This window comes from Sturnira hondurensis, unplaced genomic scaffold (genome assembly GCF_014824575.4).
Source record: "Sturnira hondurensis isolate 20B ecotype Veracruz unplaced genomic scaffold, ASM1482457v3 Scaffold0018097, whole genome shotgun sequence".
In the NCBI taxonomy this organism is placed as follows: Eukaryota; Metazoa; Chordata; class Mammalia; order Chiroptera; family Phyllostomidae; genus Sturnira; species Sturnira hondurensis.
Genome location: NW_028090728.1, coordinates 3,237,584 through 3,255,869, shown reverse-complemented (window position 1 = coordinate 3,255,869; position 18,286 = coordinate 3,237,584). Strand labels below are relative to the sequence as shown.

The 18,286-nt window shown below is 43.8% G+C and overlaps 1 protein-coding gene across 2 annotated transcripts in view; it reads right to left on the bottom strand.

Annotated features, from left to right (window-relative positions):
* The window catches only part of TNFRSF13B (TNF receptor superfamily member 13B), a 41,786-nt gene extending 24,205 nt beyond the window's left edge, over nt 1-17,581 (bottom strand). For both annotated transcript variants that reach the window (XM_037068851.1, XM_037068850.1), the window contains exon 1: nt 17,315-17,581. The gene's annotated coding sequence lies outside the window, so the exon portion shown is untranslated. The remainder of the gene's footprint in view (nt 1-17,314) is intronic.
* Between the last annotated feature and the right edge of the window lie 705 nt (nt 17,582-18,286).

The following is an 18,286-nucleotide window of genomic DNA, read 5'->3' as shown; positions in this document are numbered from 1 at the left end:
GAGGAAACAGGTCTCATTAATGTCCTGAACTCAAAAGACACAAGTTTCATGGCAGGAGGTCTCCCTCTGTTGTCATCCCTGCTGTAAGCTACCCATGAAATAGGGCCTGAAGAACCAATGGTCACATCCCTGTATGATGAAGGATGGGTCTTCCCCTCGAAGACCCGTCAGGGCACCCAATTTGACCAGGGGGTCTCCCTATCAGGAAGAAAGCAGTTTCCTCTGAGGCAGTACCCTACAGGTGGAATAAATCAGGAAGGCCAGCTTGCTGGCTACTATTGGGCCCATACTCCATTCTCCACTTCAGACTTGCTGAATTGGAAGAATTCCAGCCCCTTGTACAGGGATGATCCTCAGAGAATGGCAGACCTTATCACCTCCATTTTTGCCACTCATCACCCAACACAGGCAGGTCTACAGGCTCTCCTCAATGCTTAGTTAATAGCAGATGAGAGACAGCTGGTTATAAATAAGGCTAATGAAAAGGCCCAATGTCTCCAAGAGAATCGTAATCGGATCCCCAACCCAGCTGAGGCAATGCCCTTGATAGAGCCTGGCTGGAACCCAAATGGTGGGGGCCTACCCTTCTTGGGACATTACAGAAAGTGTATTCTGGAAGGGCCTAAGGAAAGGCTGCCTAAGCCAGAGAGTCCGAACATGATGATACTAGCTCTTTGGCAAAAGCCAGATGAGGGCCCTTCTGAATTTTTGGAGAGGATCTGTCAGGCCCACAGGAAATACACTTTCCAGAGTACATATTCTCTGATGCTGATCCATAGGCACCAGAGAATGTGCAAATGGTGAACATGACTTTTATTGGGCAAAGTGCCCTGGATATTAGAAGGAAACTCTGGTGTTTAGATGGGACATTGGGAAGAATCCCTCTCAGCTGGTAGACTTAGCCTTTGAAGTCTACAATGCCTGGGAAGCAAGGAAAATAAAGCAGGCCATGATGTTCTTAGAAACAGGGTGGTGAGACCAGAGGAAGTGGCGGAACCCTAAAGACAAAAAGAGAGGCCCACTAGGTGCTAATCAATGTTCTTACTGCAAGAAAAAGGGCCACTGGAGAAAGAAGTGCTTGAAATTCAAAAGGGAAAGTAGGGATGAAAACCCTCTGGGAAATGCTAAAAAGGTGAGGGGAGTCTGAGGATGACTCCCGGGGCTCAATGAGGATGAGCCCATGGGCTCTTTTGGACATCTCCCAACATATTACTGTATCACCACAGGAGCCCCGGGTACAGTTGATGGTGAGGCAGCAAGCTTGAAATAATTCCCAGGTTTGGACTTCCTCACAGCATCCAGAATGACGATGGAACATCATTCACTTCCAAGATTTCCCAAAAGGTTGATTGAATAGGCACTGCAAATAAGATTGAAACCACATGCATCCTGGAGATCTCAATCTACAGGAACGACTGAGAAAATGAATCACACAGTAAAGAAGACCCTGGCAAAAATATGCAAGGAAACACATTTGAAATGAGACCGGGCACTTCTCATTGCTTTGCTCTGGATTAAGGTAGCACCCAGAAGTGGGCTTAAATTAAGCTCTTTTGAAGTAGTTTATGGGAGACCCTTCTAATCTTGGTTCTGAGAATGCCCTCCACCCCCAGATTTGGAGCATGAGTGGAAAGTTAAGCAATATGCACAACATTTAGGGCAAACACCAACCATTCTGCACAAGCTTGCTCATTGCAGGTCTGCCTACCCATCTGACAAGCCCTTCTCACTTTTTCCAACTGGAGGACCGAGTCATACCAAAGGCCTGGAAGACTCAAGGACTTGAACAGCAGTTAGCCAAGCAAGAGACTGGTCCCTATGATGCCCTACTGTCACAGGTGGGGCATAGGTAACCAGGTTGTGGGTGATTGGGACAAAGATTTGAACTCAACACCCAGAGTTTATAGCCAAAAACATGGGAGCAGGCCAACTCCAAGCAGAGATTGACCTCATGGGCTGGAGGGACTCTATCCTTGTAGGGCGGATCCTTCCTGGCTAGTTTTGGCAGGATTTTCCTGTGACAAGTAGCTGTAAAGCTACTGCAAATGTGGTCTCCCATGGTTTCCTGGATTGGCCGCCAGGGAAGGGGGTCCCACAATGTTACCTAGTTGACCCCCTCTTCTCCTGGGGTCCCCCTGTACTAGGTTCGCCTTTCCCTTCACCAGAGAATTACAGCTCTCCATGTCAGAGATTGGTGAAAAGGAAAGGAATTATTTATTCAAGTTATACAGACTTAAGAGTAATGACTTAATGTCTTCATCAAAATCCAAAGTCCCTTAAAACACCCACAAACACACACAGTCCTTCTTTCCCCCTTTGCCCAGGCCAAGGTACCGTATCTCAGGAAAAGAAATAGAAAGCTGCGTGGTGGTTCTCTGCTAAAGCTGCATGATGATTCTTTTCATGGCTGTGTGTGTGGTGGGGGATCCCCCCACTCTGGCCAAAGCCTCGTGGTTCTCTTTGCTAAAGCTGCACGGCCATTCTCTCTCACATGGCTGCGGGAGTCCCCATTCTGGCCAAAAGCACGTGGTTCTCTCTTCCACAACTGCCTTCTGCGTTTAAATCCCCGTGCCAGTCTTCCTCTGCAGCCCCATTTCCGACTCCTCCCACAATCAGCTACACCTGCCAGGACTCCCCAATCCTTCCAGCTTTACTGGGCTGCCATAGTGAGTTTGGGCAGGCGTGGCCCCATGGCGTGGAGCCAATCATCTCCAAGCTCTCACACAGGTGCTGTAACAAGGGTCAGGATGTTGTCTCCCAAATTACATCCTGGGTGGAAGTCACTCTCTTCTCCCTGGCTCAAAGCATGGCCACAGCTATTTAACATATCTATGAAACCAGTTAAAGGGTATAGATATGTTAAATGACCATTCTAGAGGTTATCTGCAAAACTGTTGCTATGCAAAACAACTCAATGGCCCTACTCCATGTATCCCATCCCCCCAGTTCAGACTTGTGGGGGTGAGGACATTCCATATTTTAAATATTTCCTGGACACCCTGAGTTTTGAACCCCATTACAAATCCTTCTTTTGGGGGCACCCTGGCTGCACCCTCCTACAATGAGACTGGTTGGTGAGAGTTTATGCCTCTGCCAGTGTACCAGTGGACACACTGGTAGATGAGAGAATACCTCTACCATTGGGGCTTCATGCCATTGGCACTGGGTACAATCGAGCTGGGGTGAAAATATATCTTTGTCATTTGGGGCTCTGTGACATTTGGGACCTGGAAAGAGTCATCTGGTACCAGATAAAGCCAGCTGGGGCAAAAGAATGTCTCCACCATAACAACTTTGTACCATTTGGGACCTGAAAAAGGTTGTGTGTGTGACTGGCTAGTGGGACCAGTTGGTGGGAGACAATATTCTAAGGCTAATTTAAGTCCCCTCTTATTTTCTATTCTTTGTAATTGTTTTTTTTTTAAGATTTTATTCATTTATTTTTAGAGAGAGGAGAAGGGAGGGAGAGAGAGAGAAACATCAGTGTATAGTTGGCACTCACAGTCCCCCTACTGGGGACCTAGCCTGAAACCCAGGCATGTGCCCTGACTGGGAATCGAACCGGTGACCCTTTGGTTAACAGGCCAGAGCTCAATCCACTGAGCCACACCAGGCAGGGCTGTAATTCCGTTTTTTGTTTTGGATTTTTTTGGTTTTTGTTTTGAAATGAAATTCAGGTCCCTAAGGATTAAAACTTGACAATAGGTTAGGAAGTAAAGCAATGAAAGATATAAGGCATGGAACTGCAATTTTGGCAGATACTGGAAGGACAAGAATTTTCCTTCTTGCTTTGTATTTTTTCTTCCTACCTGATCTATCTAGAACTTGGCATTCTTAATGAGTAATGTTATAAAGTTTTCTTTGCATGAAACCAATAAGACGGGTTTCAAATTGTGGTTTTTAATAACCAAGACTTTGACTGGAATGTCATTCCTGAAGAGGGCATACCTGGGCTCTAGTTGTTACCAGAAAGCCTTGAGGAACTAAGATTGACTTTGGAAGCTAAGAAAAGCCCACTGGTAAAGTGGCCTGGTACCTTGTTTGGTCATGTGGCTAACTGCCCTGTGAAGCTGGGAGTTCCTCCAGCCACTGCAATACACACAGGTTTTTTCAGTCAGAGGTTTTGAGGCTTTATTTCCTCCACACTGGAATCCTGGGGTGCGCAGTTTGTTTCACATCCCAATTGTTCCTCCTTGTTTATCCACATGCAAGTGTGGGGCTGCCCAATCCACCAGCCACCACCTCACCAGCCCTGGTCCTCCAGTCGCCGCCTTGCCATGAGTCCTCTCGCCCTGGCTGCCTGTGTCCAATCCTCCTACTGGTGTGGATGAATATTTCTTTAACAAATTGGTTGTCAGACTTCCATACAGTTTAATTTCCTGGCACTTCTGGTTAATTTTTGTTTCTAAATTTGTTGTTGTCCTTCTTTTGGTTGTGTGAGGAGGCAAAGTGTACCTGCCTATGCCTTCATCTTGGCTGGTAGTCTTCTAGAGAACATTTTAATGGTTGCCTGATGGAAAGGGGGCATGAGAGTTGGGCAAAAATGTGAAGAGATTAAGTAGTACAAATTGGTACTTGCAGAATAGTCATGGGACTGTAAAGTACAGCGCAGGAGATAAAGTAGTCAAAGAATATATATGTATGACCCATGGACATAGACAATGGTGTGGGAATTGCCAGAGGGAATGGCCGTGGGGATGGGTGCAGGGGAGCAAAGGGGGGAAATTGGGACAACTGTAATAACATAATAATAAAATATAATTTTAAAAAAAGAATGAAGAAGCCCTGGCTGGTGTAGCTCAGGGGATTGAGCGTGAGCCTGTGAACCAAAGGACTGAGGTTTGATTCCCAGTCAGGGCACATGCCTGGGTTGCAGGCCAGTTCCCAGCAGGGGACCCACGAGAGGCAACCACACATTGATATTTCTCTCCCTCTCTCCTTCCCTTTCCCTCGAAAGATAAATAAATAAGATCTTTTTAAAAAAAGGAATGAAGAAAAACTACACAGTCATTTTAATTGATGCACAAAAAGCATTTCACAAAATTCAAAACTTTTTCATGATGAAAACAGTAAAGTGGAAACAGAAGAAAACCTCCTGAACATGACAGAAGCCATATATGAATAACCCACAGCTGACATCATACTCAGTGCTGAAAGAGTGAAAACTTCTCCTGAGAGCAACAAGGCAAGAATACCTGCTTTTACTACTTCAATCACCAGCGTACGGAGGCTCTAGCCAGAGCAATTAGGCACAAAAAAGAACAAAAGGCATCCACATAGGAAAGGAGAAAATAAAATGATCTCTGTTTACAGATAACATAATCTTGTATGTAGAAACCTCTAAAAATTATACACAAAAATAACTGTTAGACCTAATGAAAGAATTTAGTAAGCTGCAGGATTCAAAAGCAACACACAAAAATAAGTTCCATCCTGATTTCAAAACGTACGGCAACCTAAAATAGTAATACTGTATAATGTGGTACTGGAATTAAGACAGACACACAGACCAGTGCAATAAAACAGAACCCAGAAATAAACTCTCACATATATGGTCAACTGATTTTCAGTGGTGTTGCCAAAACCTTTCAAAAAAGAAAAGACAATCTTTTCAACAAATAGTGCTAAGAAAACTAGATATGCACATGCAAAAGCATGAAGTGGGAATCTTACCTTATAACATACACAAAAGTTAGCTTAAAATACATAAAAGACATAAACTTATGAGTTAAAACTATAAAACTTTTTAAAAGGTTTTTATTGATTTATTTTTAGAGGGGAAGGGAAGAAGAGAGGGAGAGAAATATCAATGTATGGTTGCCTCTCATGAGTCCCCTGCTGGGAACTGGCCTGCAACCCAGGCATGTGCCCGGACTGGGAATCGAACCACGATTGTGTGGTTTGCAGGCCTGCACTCAATCCACTGAGCTAAACCAGCCAGGGCAAAACTATAAAACTTTTAAGAAAAAATAGAGAAAAATATCCATGCATTGAATTTAGCAATGACACTTTGGATATGACACCTAGATAAATTGGACTTCAACTAAGTTAACTTTTGTGCACCAAAATATCAGGAGCGTGAAAAAACAACTCACAAAATGGGAGCAAGCATTTACAAACCATATCTCTGTTAAGGAATTAATATCCAGAATATATCAAGAACTCTTAAAACTCAATGACAAAAAAGCAAACAAACATGACTTCTGGCCAAGATGGAGGCGTAGGTGGAAACAATGTGCCTCCTCACACAACCAAGTTTAAAGACAACAAAATTTTAGTAACAAAAATGCAACCGAAACACAGAAAATTGAATTGTATGGAAGGCCGACAACGATGAACCATTCATCCAGACCAGTAAGAGGAGCAGAGTCAGAGACTGGCAGAGCACGGTTGTGCAGGAAAAAGTGGCTGGACCAACTCAGGCCCGCAGGTGTCGGTTGGCAGATCCCAGACGTGGGATGGCAACGGCAGACCCAGTGAGGGTGAAAGGCGGTTGGGTGACTTCAGTCACACATTCGTGTGCAGATAAACCAGGCAAAAAAATGAGCAGTGAGACAGATCATGCAACCCAGGGCCCCAGCACCAGGAATTAAAACTCCCAGAGAGTTCCAGAGAGTTCGTTGGAGAGACCCACAGGGTCCTGGAGGGTGCACAAGCCCACATACCTGGGAACCAGCACCAGAAGGGCCCAATTTGCTTGGGGGAAGCAGCAGAGGGGACTGAAACCCGAGAGAGAACAAATGCCATTGCCTCTCTCTGACCCCACCCCCACATACAGCTTCACAACCCAGCAACTGGGTCACCCCACCCTGGTGAACACCTAAGGCTCCGCCCCTCATATGTAACAGGCGCAAAGAGACCAAAATATGGCTCAAGAAGAACAGGTCAAAGTCCCAGAGCCAATACTTCTAAGCAACCAAGAGATAGCCAACCTATCAGATGCACAGTTCAAAATACTGGTGACCAGGATGCTCACAGACTGGTTAATTTTAGTCACAAATTAGAGGAACAAATAAAGGCTAACCTAATTGAAATGAAGGGAAATGCACAAGAAACCAATAGCGATGGAAAGGAAACTGGGACTCAAATCAAGGAAGTGGACCAGAAGGAAGAAAAAAATGACCAAACACAAAAGAATGAAGAAACAAGAATTCAAAAAAATGAGGAGAGGCTTAGGAACCTCCAGGACATCTTTAAACATTCCAACACCTGAATTATAGGGGTACCAGAAGGGGAAGAGGAACAGCAACAAGTGGAAAAGTTATTTGAACAAATAATAAAGGAGAACTTCCCCAATCTGGCAAAGGAAATAGACTTCCAGGAAATCCAGAAAGCTGAGAGTCCCAAAGAAGTTGGACCCAAGAAGGAACACACCAAGGCACATCATAATCACATTAGTCAAGATTAAAATAAAGGAGAGAATTCTAGAAGCAGCAAAAGATAAGGGGACAGTCACCTACAAAGGAGTTCCCAACACACTGTCCGCTGATTTCTTAAAAGAGACCTTACAGACCAGAAGGGGCTGGAAAGAAGTATTCCAAGTCATGAAAGGCAAGGACCTTTATCACACCAAGGACTATGAAAGGCAAGATTGCTCTATCCAGCAAAGCTTTCATTTAGAATGGAAGGGCAGATAAAGAGCTTCTCAGACAAGGTCAAATTCAAGGACTTCATCATCACCAAGCTCTTCTTATATGAAATGTTAAAGGGACTTATCTAAGAAAAAGAAGATAAAAATATGAACAGTGAAAGGACAGCAAACTCACAGTTATTAACAACCATGCCTAAAATAAAAGCAAACTAAACAGACAGCTAGATCAGGAGCAGAACCATAGAAATGGAGATCACATGCTACTACTGAGTAGCATAGATGGTAGGTAGAAAATAGACAGGGGACAGGGCAATAATAGTATGGGAGATGTAGAATCTAAAGAACTTGAGACACATGGACATAAACTAAAGGGGGGAATGGTGGGGAAGGGGTGTGCAGGTGGAGGGGAATGAAGGGGGGGGAATGGGACAACCGCAATGGCATAATCAATAAAATATACTAAAACAAACAAACAAACAATAAAAAAACCCTCAAGTCAAAATTCTTCAAAAGATTCTGTTCAACATTTCTCCAAAGAATATATATATATATATATATATATATATATATATATATATATATATCATGGTCAATAAGTTCACAAAAAATGTTCAACATCACCAATCATGAAGAAAATGTAAATCAAAACCACAATGAGATACCACTTCACCACCATCAGGACAGCTATTATGAAAAAAGGGAGTGTGGAGGCTGGTTTAGCAGCACACAAGGCTCCCAGGGACAGCACCCTGCAGGCAGGTGCCAGGTGAATCTGCTGGCTGAGAAAAGTGACTCAACCAGGGCAGAAGAGACCATCAGTGACTGAGAGAGATGATGTCATCTGTGCCCCCCTTTTGAGGGCCTTCGGGGAGGAGCACACAAGGGCACCCTCAGAGGCTTCCACTGACCTCTCCGAGGCGGAGCCTGTTGGCTGAAGAGCCAGGGATGCAGGAAGGCTGCAGAGGTGGGGAGGCCCTTCAGAGAGAACAGAAAACTAGGTCGCCCCAGAAGGGGAAACAGATAACAAGTTCAGAAACCCCAGTGCACCCAAGAGGCCTCCTTGGGCCTTTGTCTTGCTTTGTTCTGCATATGGGAGCATCCCCACCAGCCTGCTCGAGGGAGAGCTGCAAAGCCCAGGGGAGTGATGCACTGCGGCCAGAGACAGGAAGGCGGCTCCGCCCAAGGAGATGCAGGGGTGGGGGTGTTGCGGCTCAAACTAAAGGCAAGCCCCAGGAGGCAGAGAAGGTAGTCTCAAGGCTGAAAATGATGAGAAAAAGAGGGAAGATGAACAGGAAGATGAAGATGATGAGGAGGAATAAGGTGATTACGCAGTTTTTTTCTTGTCTATAAAGCATTTAACCACCCTATACACAACTCAGTCTTTTTAAAGGAAAAAAAATTGAAATGTAAGGCTGTGTAGGGGTTGTTTTTAAACTGCACGGTGTCATTTTCCGTCTAGTGAATACCCTACCAAATGTGTCCTTCACATGGTGCTGTCCCGGCCACATCCTAGCTGCTTGCCGCAACTGACCGGGGCTGTCGCAGCTGTTGGCCTGGAGTTGGGAGTGGTGCCCGCAGGGGCATGGCGTGGGTCCGGCCTCTGTGGGCGTGGCAGTTTGTCCCCCCTCAGTTCTTAATGATGCAGCTTCTACGAAATCGTCCTGTCCACTGAATATGACTTGATAATTGAAAATACAAAACTTTTGTTGACATTCTGAATGCTTCTAAGTTAATACAGTTTTCTTACTTTTTTTAAAAAGGGAAAAGAGCAAGTGTTGGAGAAGATGTGCAAAATTGGAAACCTCATGAGAATGTGAAATGCTGCAGCCACTTGGAAGACAGTTTAGCAGTTCCTCAAACTGTGAAACAGAAATGCTATGTGACCTGCCAATTCTACTCCTGGGTCTACATCCAGATGCCTGCGCACCAATGTTTATACCAATATGATTTACAATAGCCAAAAAAGTACAAACCTGAAGTATTCATCAACATGAAAGCATAAATAAAATGTTATATATACACATATATTCGAATATTATTCAATTATTAAAATGAAGTACTGACACATGCTACAACTTGGATGATCCTTGAAGACATCGTGCCAAGTAATATAATCCAGACACATGGGGACAAATATTGTATAATTCCACTTATATAAGGCAACTACAATCAAATTCATAGAGTGAGAAAGTAGATTAGAGGTCACCAGAAGTAAGGGGGAGAAGGGAATTTGGTATTACTGTTTAATGGGCACAGAATTTATGTTTGAGATGATGAGAAAGTTTTGGGTATAGACAGTGGTGGTGGTAGTACAATAGAGAGCATGTACTTAATGCCACTAAATTGCACACTTAAAAATGATTAAGTGGTAAATTTCGTTATATATATTTTACCACAAAAAAGTGAACCAAGAAGGAAGAAGAAAGTAGCAATGCTGCAAATTTAATATAGAAAACTATTTTTGGTATAGAACAACACATATTGTCAATCAAGTATGGGGTCAAATAAAGATGTTATGAGGGATACAAGATCTCAAAAATGTTATCTTCCACCCACACACCATTTCTTAGTAAGCTACTGCAGTATGTGTTCCATCAAATCTAAGGAGTCAATCAAAAAATGAGGAGAGGGGGAAAAAACACAGAGCCCATCTTGGCAAAGAGGTGAATGTAGAAATCCTCAGAATGATGGAGAAGGAAGTCTCCAGGGACAGCTGCTTGGGGGTGTGGAGGGAATCTTATCCCAGCTACAATTTGAGAAAAGAGGAGGAATTTCTCCAATGAAAACCTGGGAACAATAGATAAGTGAGGATGTTTGACCAATTGACAGACTGGATCTGTCACAGAGCTGATACATGCAGAGAAAACTGAGGAGTTACCAACTCCTGGGAAATTATAGTAAATGTGAACAAAATTTACATGATCGTAAATGTGTAAACAACTATCGATGAGTAATTCAGAGGCTTTGAATTATGTCTACTAAAGCGCAGTTTTCTCATTTGCATGAGGACAGGCAGACCATTGTCGAGGAACAAAGGCAATAACGGGGCTTCTAAGAGATGGTGGTGATGGGAAACTGCAGAACCTTTCACATTCTGAAGTAAACTGATTAGCTGGTGGCAAAGGAAGCAGTCTATGAGCCCCCTGGTTGGCTAGGGGATCCAAGGCACTTTTGGCTGTTTATGGATTCTCTGGAAAACCCTGAGGGTGTTAATGTGAGCAGATGTGTTAGGCTGTCTGGCTGTAATGTCTGCTGGTCCTCCCACCTCCACCTGCGGTCACTATGTCCACCATAGGGTCAGCCCCACTCCCTGCAGCAGAGTTGCTCACAAGTCTCCATGGATCTAACTCAACACTGTGCTGTGAGACACTGGGTGGAGGGGGGGTAATGTGTATGCAGATGGCAATATAAGAGTTAAGCAAGGCACTTCTAGCCAAGATGGAGGCATAGGAAGACACACTGTGCCTCCTTGCATGACCAAAAGAAGGACAACAACAATGTAAAAAGCAAAATACAACCAGAACTGTCAGAAAAACAAATTGTATGGAAGTCCAAAAATCAAGGAGTTAGAGAAGACACATTCATCCACTCCAGTAAGAGGGGTGTAGACGGGCAGCCAGGTGGAGAGAACTCACAGCAAGGTGGCTGGCAGACCCAGGGAGGCAGAGGCTGGTGGAGCAGGTGGTCCCACATTCGAATGCAGATAAACCGGGAGGAACACCAGGGGAGCAGGACAGATGGCACAACCCGGAATTCCAGCACAGGGAAATAAAGCCTCAAACCACTGATTGAAAACACCTGTGGGGGTTGAGGTGGCAGTGGGAGAAACTCCCAGCCTCACAGGAGATTTCGTTGGAGAAACCCATGGGGTCCTAGAATGTACAGAAGCCCATCCACCTGGGAATCAGCACCAGAAGGGCCCACTTTGCTTGTGGGTAACAGGGGAAGTGACTAAATCCAGCAGAGAGCAGAGCAAGTGCCTTTGTTCCCTCTCAGGCCTCTTTCCCACTGGGTTGCCCTGCCCTGGTGTACACCTAAGGCTCTGCCCCTTACTATACAACAGGCATGTGGAGACAAAAAAAAAAAATTGGCCCAAATGGAAGAACAGATCAAAGCTCCAGAAAAAATACAACTAAGTGACAAAGAGATAGCCAAACTATCAGATGCACAATTCAAAACACTGGTAATCAGGATGCTCACAGAATTAGATGAAAAAATGGTAACAAATTAGATGAAAAAATGAAGGCTATGCTAAATAAAATGAAGGAAAATGTACAGGGAACCAATAGTGATGGAAAGAAAACTGGGACTCAAATCAATAGAGTGGACCAGAAGGAAGAAAGAAACATCCAACCAGAAAAAGAATGAAAAAACAAGAATTCAAAAAAAAAAATGAGGAAAGGCTTAGGAACCTCCAGGACATCTTTAAACATTTCATTATTTTAATTATAGGGGTACCAGAAGGAGAAGAGGAACAGCAACAAAACTTATTTGAACAAATAATAAAGGAGAACTTCCCCAATCTGGCAAAGGAAACAGACTTCCAGGAAGTCCAGGAATCTCAGAGAGTTCCAAAGAAGGTGGACCCAAGGAGGAACACACCAAGGCACATCATAATTACATTAGCCAAGATTAAAATGAAGGAGAGAATTCTAGAAGCAGTAAGAGATAAGGGGACAGTTACCTACAAAGGAGTTCCCATCAGACTGTCAGCTGATTTCTCAAAAGGGACCTTACAGGCAAAAAGGGGCTGGAAAGAAGTATTCCAAGTCATGAAATCCAAAGACCTACAGCCAAGATTGGCAAAGCCAATCTTGGCTGTAGGTCCAGCAAAGCTTTCATTTAGAATGGAAGGGCAGATAAAGTGCTTTTCAGATAAGGTCCAATACAAGGACTTCATCATCACCAAGCCCTTATTATATGAAATGTTAAAGGAATTTATCTAAGCAAAAGAAGATAAAAAACATGTATAGTGAAAGGACAGAAAACTCACAGTTATTAACAACCACACCTAAAGCATAAACAAAAGCAAACTAAGCCAACAACTAGAACAGGAACAGAACCATAGAAATGGAGATCACATGGAGGTTAGTAACAGGGGAGTGGGAGGAGGAGAGAGGGGTAAAAAGTACAGAGAATGAGTAGCGTAGATGGTAGGGAGAAGATAGATGGGGAAGGGTAAGAATAGTACAGGAAATGTAGAAGCCAAAGAAGCCATACTTATATGTATGATCCATGGACATGAACTAAAGTGGGGGGAATGTGGGTGGGAGGGGTGTGCAGGGTGGAGGAGAGTGAAAGGGGGAAAATGAGACAACCGTAATAGCATAATCAACAAAATATATTTTAAAAAGAGTTAAGCAAGAAATTGATTCGTAATGTCTAAAACTGAAAAGTCAAGAACTAGCAGTGTTAAGCATGTATTCTGAGACTCTATGAGAGTGAACCCAGTAAGGACACCAGGAACAATGGTTGCAAACTACTGACTATGTGTCCCAGGTCCAGCACTCCCTAGCTGTGTGGCCTTGGGCAGAATTTCATCTCTTTGGAACTTAGTGTCCCTGTCCCTAAAGTGGGACTGCCATTTTGAGCATTATATGCATGGCAAATGCTTGACCTTGCATGGTAGTGAGTGCACAGCAGTAAAGGCATAGCCCCCTGAGCTCTTGCATTCATCGACATTACCCTCCTTGAAACAGATGTGCCATGTTTGCCAAAGCCTGGGTCTGGGCCAGGAGAAAAATAAAAGGGCCACAGGGGCCTAAGACAATTCCGTCTCTTTCTCCACAGTGGTCTGAGGGGTATTGTCCCCATGAGAAGGAGAGATGGATGACAGTGTTGTCTCCTCACTCTTGATCTTCACAATTTCGCCAAGAAATACTGTCAGTGGGACTTGAAAAGAGAGGTTAGTAAAAAGCTCCAAGACAGGAGGAATTTCTCATCCCATCTTTGAGCCAACACAGTGTGAGCTACGTTGTCACTGGTGGGGTGCAGGCAGGAGGGGATCCCAGTGGAGAGATGGGATGTAGGCCCTGGAGAAGGCCGCAGCCCAAAACTTGGGTGACGCAGGAGAATTGACAATGACCATTGACAACCTCACTTTTATCAATTACGAAGAAGGGGGAGGAGGTAAAGAAGAAGTGGCAGTGGGGTAGCGGGGGCAAGAAGGAAAGGAAAGGAGGGGAGGAGAAGAAGAAGGAAGAGGAAAAAGTGGATTTTTATTTCAGTTAGTTGTATTTGTTTTCTCACTGGGCTTTGTTGAAACACTGAAAACAGCTCTGAGACCTGACCTTGCCAGGCTCTACTCCCGCCCAACACTAACTCCAGAGATTGTTAGAGGGTAAGTCTTCCCATGCCGGATCTAAAGTCAGAACTAAATTGTTGAATAGGTCTAGGGAAGGCACTCTCTCCGTTTTCTGCCTGTTGTAATTTTTACCTCTTGTTAGTTGATTTTGACCATGGATTTGCCACAGTTCAGTGACAGAAAGTGACAGAACCTGTGTGATGACAACACAGCTGAGTCACAGCCAGGTCACCCTCGGAAAGGGCCTGCAAAATGCAGAGTGCAGGCTGGCCTTTGCTGAGAAAACTTTCTCAAGCACACGTACCTGACAAGCGTGTGCCTGGACAAAAACATGATTGCCAAATGGAAGTTAATATTCTGGTGTAAGTGGTATAAAAGATCATTGATTACTTATAGTCAATTATATTGCCTCGAACTAGTTCGTACTCCAGGCCTGGGACCTGCTCCTAGAATCTCAACTTGTAGCCCAAGCATCAAAAATTTCCCCAGAGCTGCTTTGTCACTTTGCCTGTCTTCTGAGCTGTGTCACAGGTACCTTCCTGGGTGATCATGTGGCCTGAGCACCTGCAACCTAGTCATGTGTCTCGTTTTGTAATTTGACAGTTGAGGGTGTAGCTCCTCTGGCTCCTTATGCTATGTCATTCCTCTCTGCATCCGGTGCCTTCCATAGTACCAGGCACAGTGTAGGTCCTTGATAAATGCTCAGAAATGACCAACTATCTTACACAGTTGTCCTCAGTAAAGACTTGTGAAATCAGAAGCCATCCTGGTTCTGGCACTGTGTTGCAGACAGCTGGACTGGGGTAATATCTGAGCTCCATTCGGCTCCCTCCCCTGCTTGATTTCTCTAGTCACATAAAACTTAGGGGAACTCTGGCTGGTGTGGCTCAGTGGTTGAGTGCCAGCCTGTGAATCAAAGAGTCACTGGTTCAACCCCCAGTCAGGGCACATGCCTGAGTTGTGGGCTAGGTCCCCAGTAGGGGGCGTGCAAGAAACAACCACACATTGATGTTTCTCTACCTCTCTTTCTCTCTTCCCCCTCTCTAAAAATAAGCAAAATAAGATATTCAAAATAAATAACAAAATAATACTTAGGGAAAAGGATCGTTGATACAGACGAAGTGACTGGGCCAGAAACCAGCACAGAAAATAATTTCTCCTAGATTAAAAAAGAACAGTCCAGTGATTTCTTGGAATAAAATTATAGAATTTTAATTCTACAGAATAGAATAAAATTATTTTTGAAAGGGCTTTCTAACTATGACCCAAAATCCAAAATCTATAAAAGAAAACATTGATAAAATAGACTACACAAAACAAACAGCCCAGCAAAAACTTCCGCATGGTAAAACAAACAAACAAACAAACAAAAAACACCTTAAGAAAAGTCCAAAGACAAACAAAAAATGGGAACAAAACATTTACAACTCATATCTAAAGACTAAACAAAAATGAAGACCAGTTACCCAACAGAAAATCAGGCAAAGGCAATGAACAGATAACTCACAGACAAGGAAAAACAGCATAAAGATGCCTGGTCTAGAGATAAACAAATTCAGACTACATGGATACTATCTTCCACCTAGTAAATTATTAAAAATTTAGATGCTTAAAAACACCTGTGGCAAGGTTACAAGGAATGTGGCAGTCTCATTATTGTGGAAGAATAGGAAATAGGAGTGACCTCATGAAGGGCACTTTGGCAACATTTGTCAAAATTACTGATGTATTTATCCATTAATACAGTAATTAAACTCTGGGATTTGTCCCAAAGTGCAAAATGATAAATGCATTGCAGAAATATTTGTAATGACAGAATATCGAAAATAACCTAAATGTCCATTAATGGAGGATTGACTGAGTAAATTATAGGAAGTTTATAGTTGGACTACTATACAGGTATAAAAAAGGAATAAGAAGGCTCTCTACATATTGCTAGGGAAAACACTCCAAGATATAGTAAGTGGAAAAACAAAAATAAAAACAAAACAAAGTACTGTTACAATGACATGGCTTACAAGCTCCCCCCCTGCTTTCCTTCTTTCTTTCTGGAAAAAAAGAGGAAAATTTTAATCTGTAAACTGACATGTTGTTATATATATAGGAAAAAACTGTAAGAAATCAAAAACATGTTTTGAATAAAATATTTGGGAATAAATTTAACAAAAAATGCAAACCTGGTACATTGAAAACTATAAAACATTGTTGAAAGACATTAAAGAAGACCTAAATAAATGGAGCAACATTCCGTATTCACTGATTAAAGACTTGACATTGTTGAGATGGCAGTACTCCCCAAATTTTTCTACAGATTTAATGCAATCCCAGTAAAAATCCCAGATGGCTTTTCTGTGGAATTTGACAAGCTAATCCTAAAATCACACAGAAGTCCAAGAGACCTAGAAGAGCCAAACAACCTTGAAAAAGAAAAAACAAAGTTGGAGGACTCACACTTGCCAATTTCAAAACTAACTACAGAACAAGAATAAAATAAGACAGTGTGCTACCTAAGTTTGATAGATCAATTAAATAGAATTGAAAGTCCCAAAACAAAGACTAACATTTATGCTCAATTTATTGTCAGCAATGGTACCAAGACAATTCTCTGGGAGAAAAGAGCTTCTCAACAAGCAGTGCTGAGACACATCCAAGAGAATGAATTTGGCCCCACCTCTACCTCAAACCATACACAAAAGTTAACTGACAGTGGACCATAGACCTAAATGTGAGACCTAAAACCAGACAAATTTGAAGAAAACAGGAGCAAACTTGTGGGTTAGGCACAAATGATTAAAGAGAAGACTGCGAGATTGGGCTTCATCAAAATTAAAAACTTTTGTTTCACAGAACACCATCAAGAAAATAAAAAGACAATCCTCAGACTTGGAGTATATACTTGCAAAATGCTTATCTGGTAAAAGAGTTGTATTTAGAATATATAAAGAACTCTTATAACTAATAGAAAGGAAATATTGTTAGATAGGACAAGAATCTCAAGGTCTGGGCCATTCTTACTAAACACTATTCTCACCAACTGTTAAAATGCAGCACAGTATTTTACAGATCACCTGTAACTGGATGAACTTGACAGCAACCCAACCCAGTAAGTGTAGTCAGTGGAAATCAATGTGTAATTGCCCAAATAGTGCTTATGAGTAATAGCTAAGGGAGCTAAGCCTCCCTTCCAGATGCAGAGCTTTGGATGTGAATTCCTGTTCTCCTTTACTTGCTGAAAGTAAATAAAACTACCTTGCAACAAGCATGTCTCTTTTCTGAATAGAGCACCCCAAGTGGTGAGCCCCTTGAGTTCAGTACCACATTTGATGACAGTGGATGGGACTCTTAAAAGAACTCCCTCTGGGCCTGGTGGGGGCACTTGGAGGAGCAGTCGGCAGTGAGCCCATCCAGGGCTTACTCACCTGCGATTCCACTGGATGGGGAGTCTGTTCTATGGGAGACTCCCCCTCGGCGCCGAGCACGGGAACTTCAATGGTGAAGCAGAGTGGCCACCCGAACCTCTTCCGTGCAGTGCTTCAGCAGGGGAGAGGGTAGTCACTTTAATTAGCGTTTCTATTCCCGTTAGTGTTGTCAGAAAGGTAGTTTCAGTTCTGGTGCGCGCTGGTTTCCGGTTGGTCAGGCAGAAACTGTGTCCAGGATGCCGGATTCAGGGCCTGACCTGAGGCTTGAGGGACGTCTGCAGGGCAATCCAAGACATTCTCAGTGACAAAATCTCTGGTCTGGTTGTCTGTCCTGCAGGAGGTGGATTTTGTCCTTCGTGTGGACATCTGCGTTTGCCTTGTCTTATATGTGAATGTGCTGTCTTTGGGAAAATTAAATTTAATAACCAATTGCAGCCCCTGGGGTTTACTCATTCTTCAGAATTTGATTAAAAGAGCATTGTTTATTTGACTTAAAGGCACTAAGCTCTACATAAATTGGGAAATGTGACAAACAGGTCAGTGGTAGGAAACTGTCCTGTCAAGGCGGCCCTGCTCCAGGCTGGGAGTCCACTGTGCATTAGGGAGGCACTGTTTTCCAAGTGCAGTGTTGCGGGGTGACCAGGCAGTGGCCCTGCCAGGAAGCCCAGGGTGGGGCAGCCTGGAGCTTTGTCCCAGCAGGGGCACCCATGGGGCTGGGAACAGAACACCGCTCTGCCACATGTGGGCTGGGACAGAGACAGCTACAGGGAGGCCATACCACCCAGAGCCATCCTTTCAGCAGACTGGGGCTGCCCTGCGGCAGGTGAGCCAGGCAGCCTGGCCTGCCCTCTGCCTCCCACAGGCCCACGTGTCTGGGACCTGGGGCTGCAGTAGCGGGTGAGTGCCATGTGGGCGTCTACAACTGAACAGAAGTGAGGCGGTGCGGTGCCTCCTGTGAGCAGCCCCCGCCAC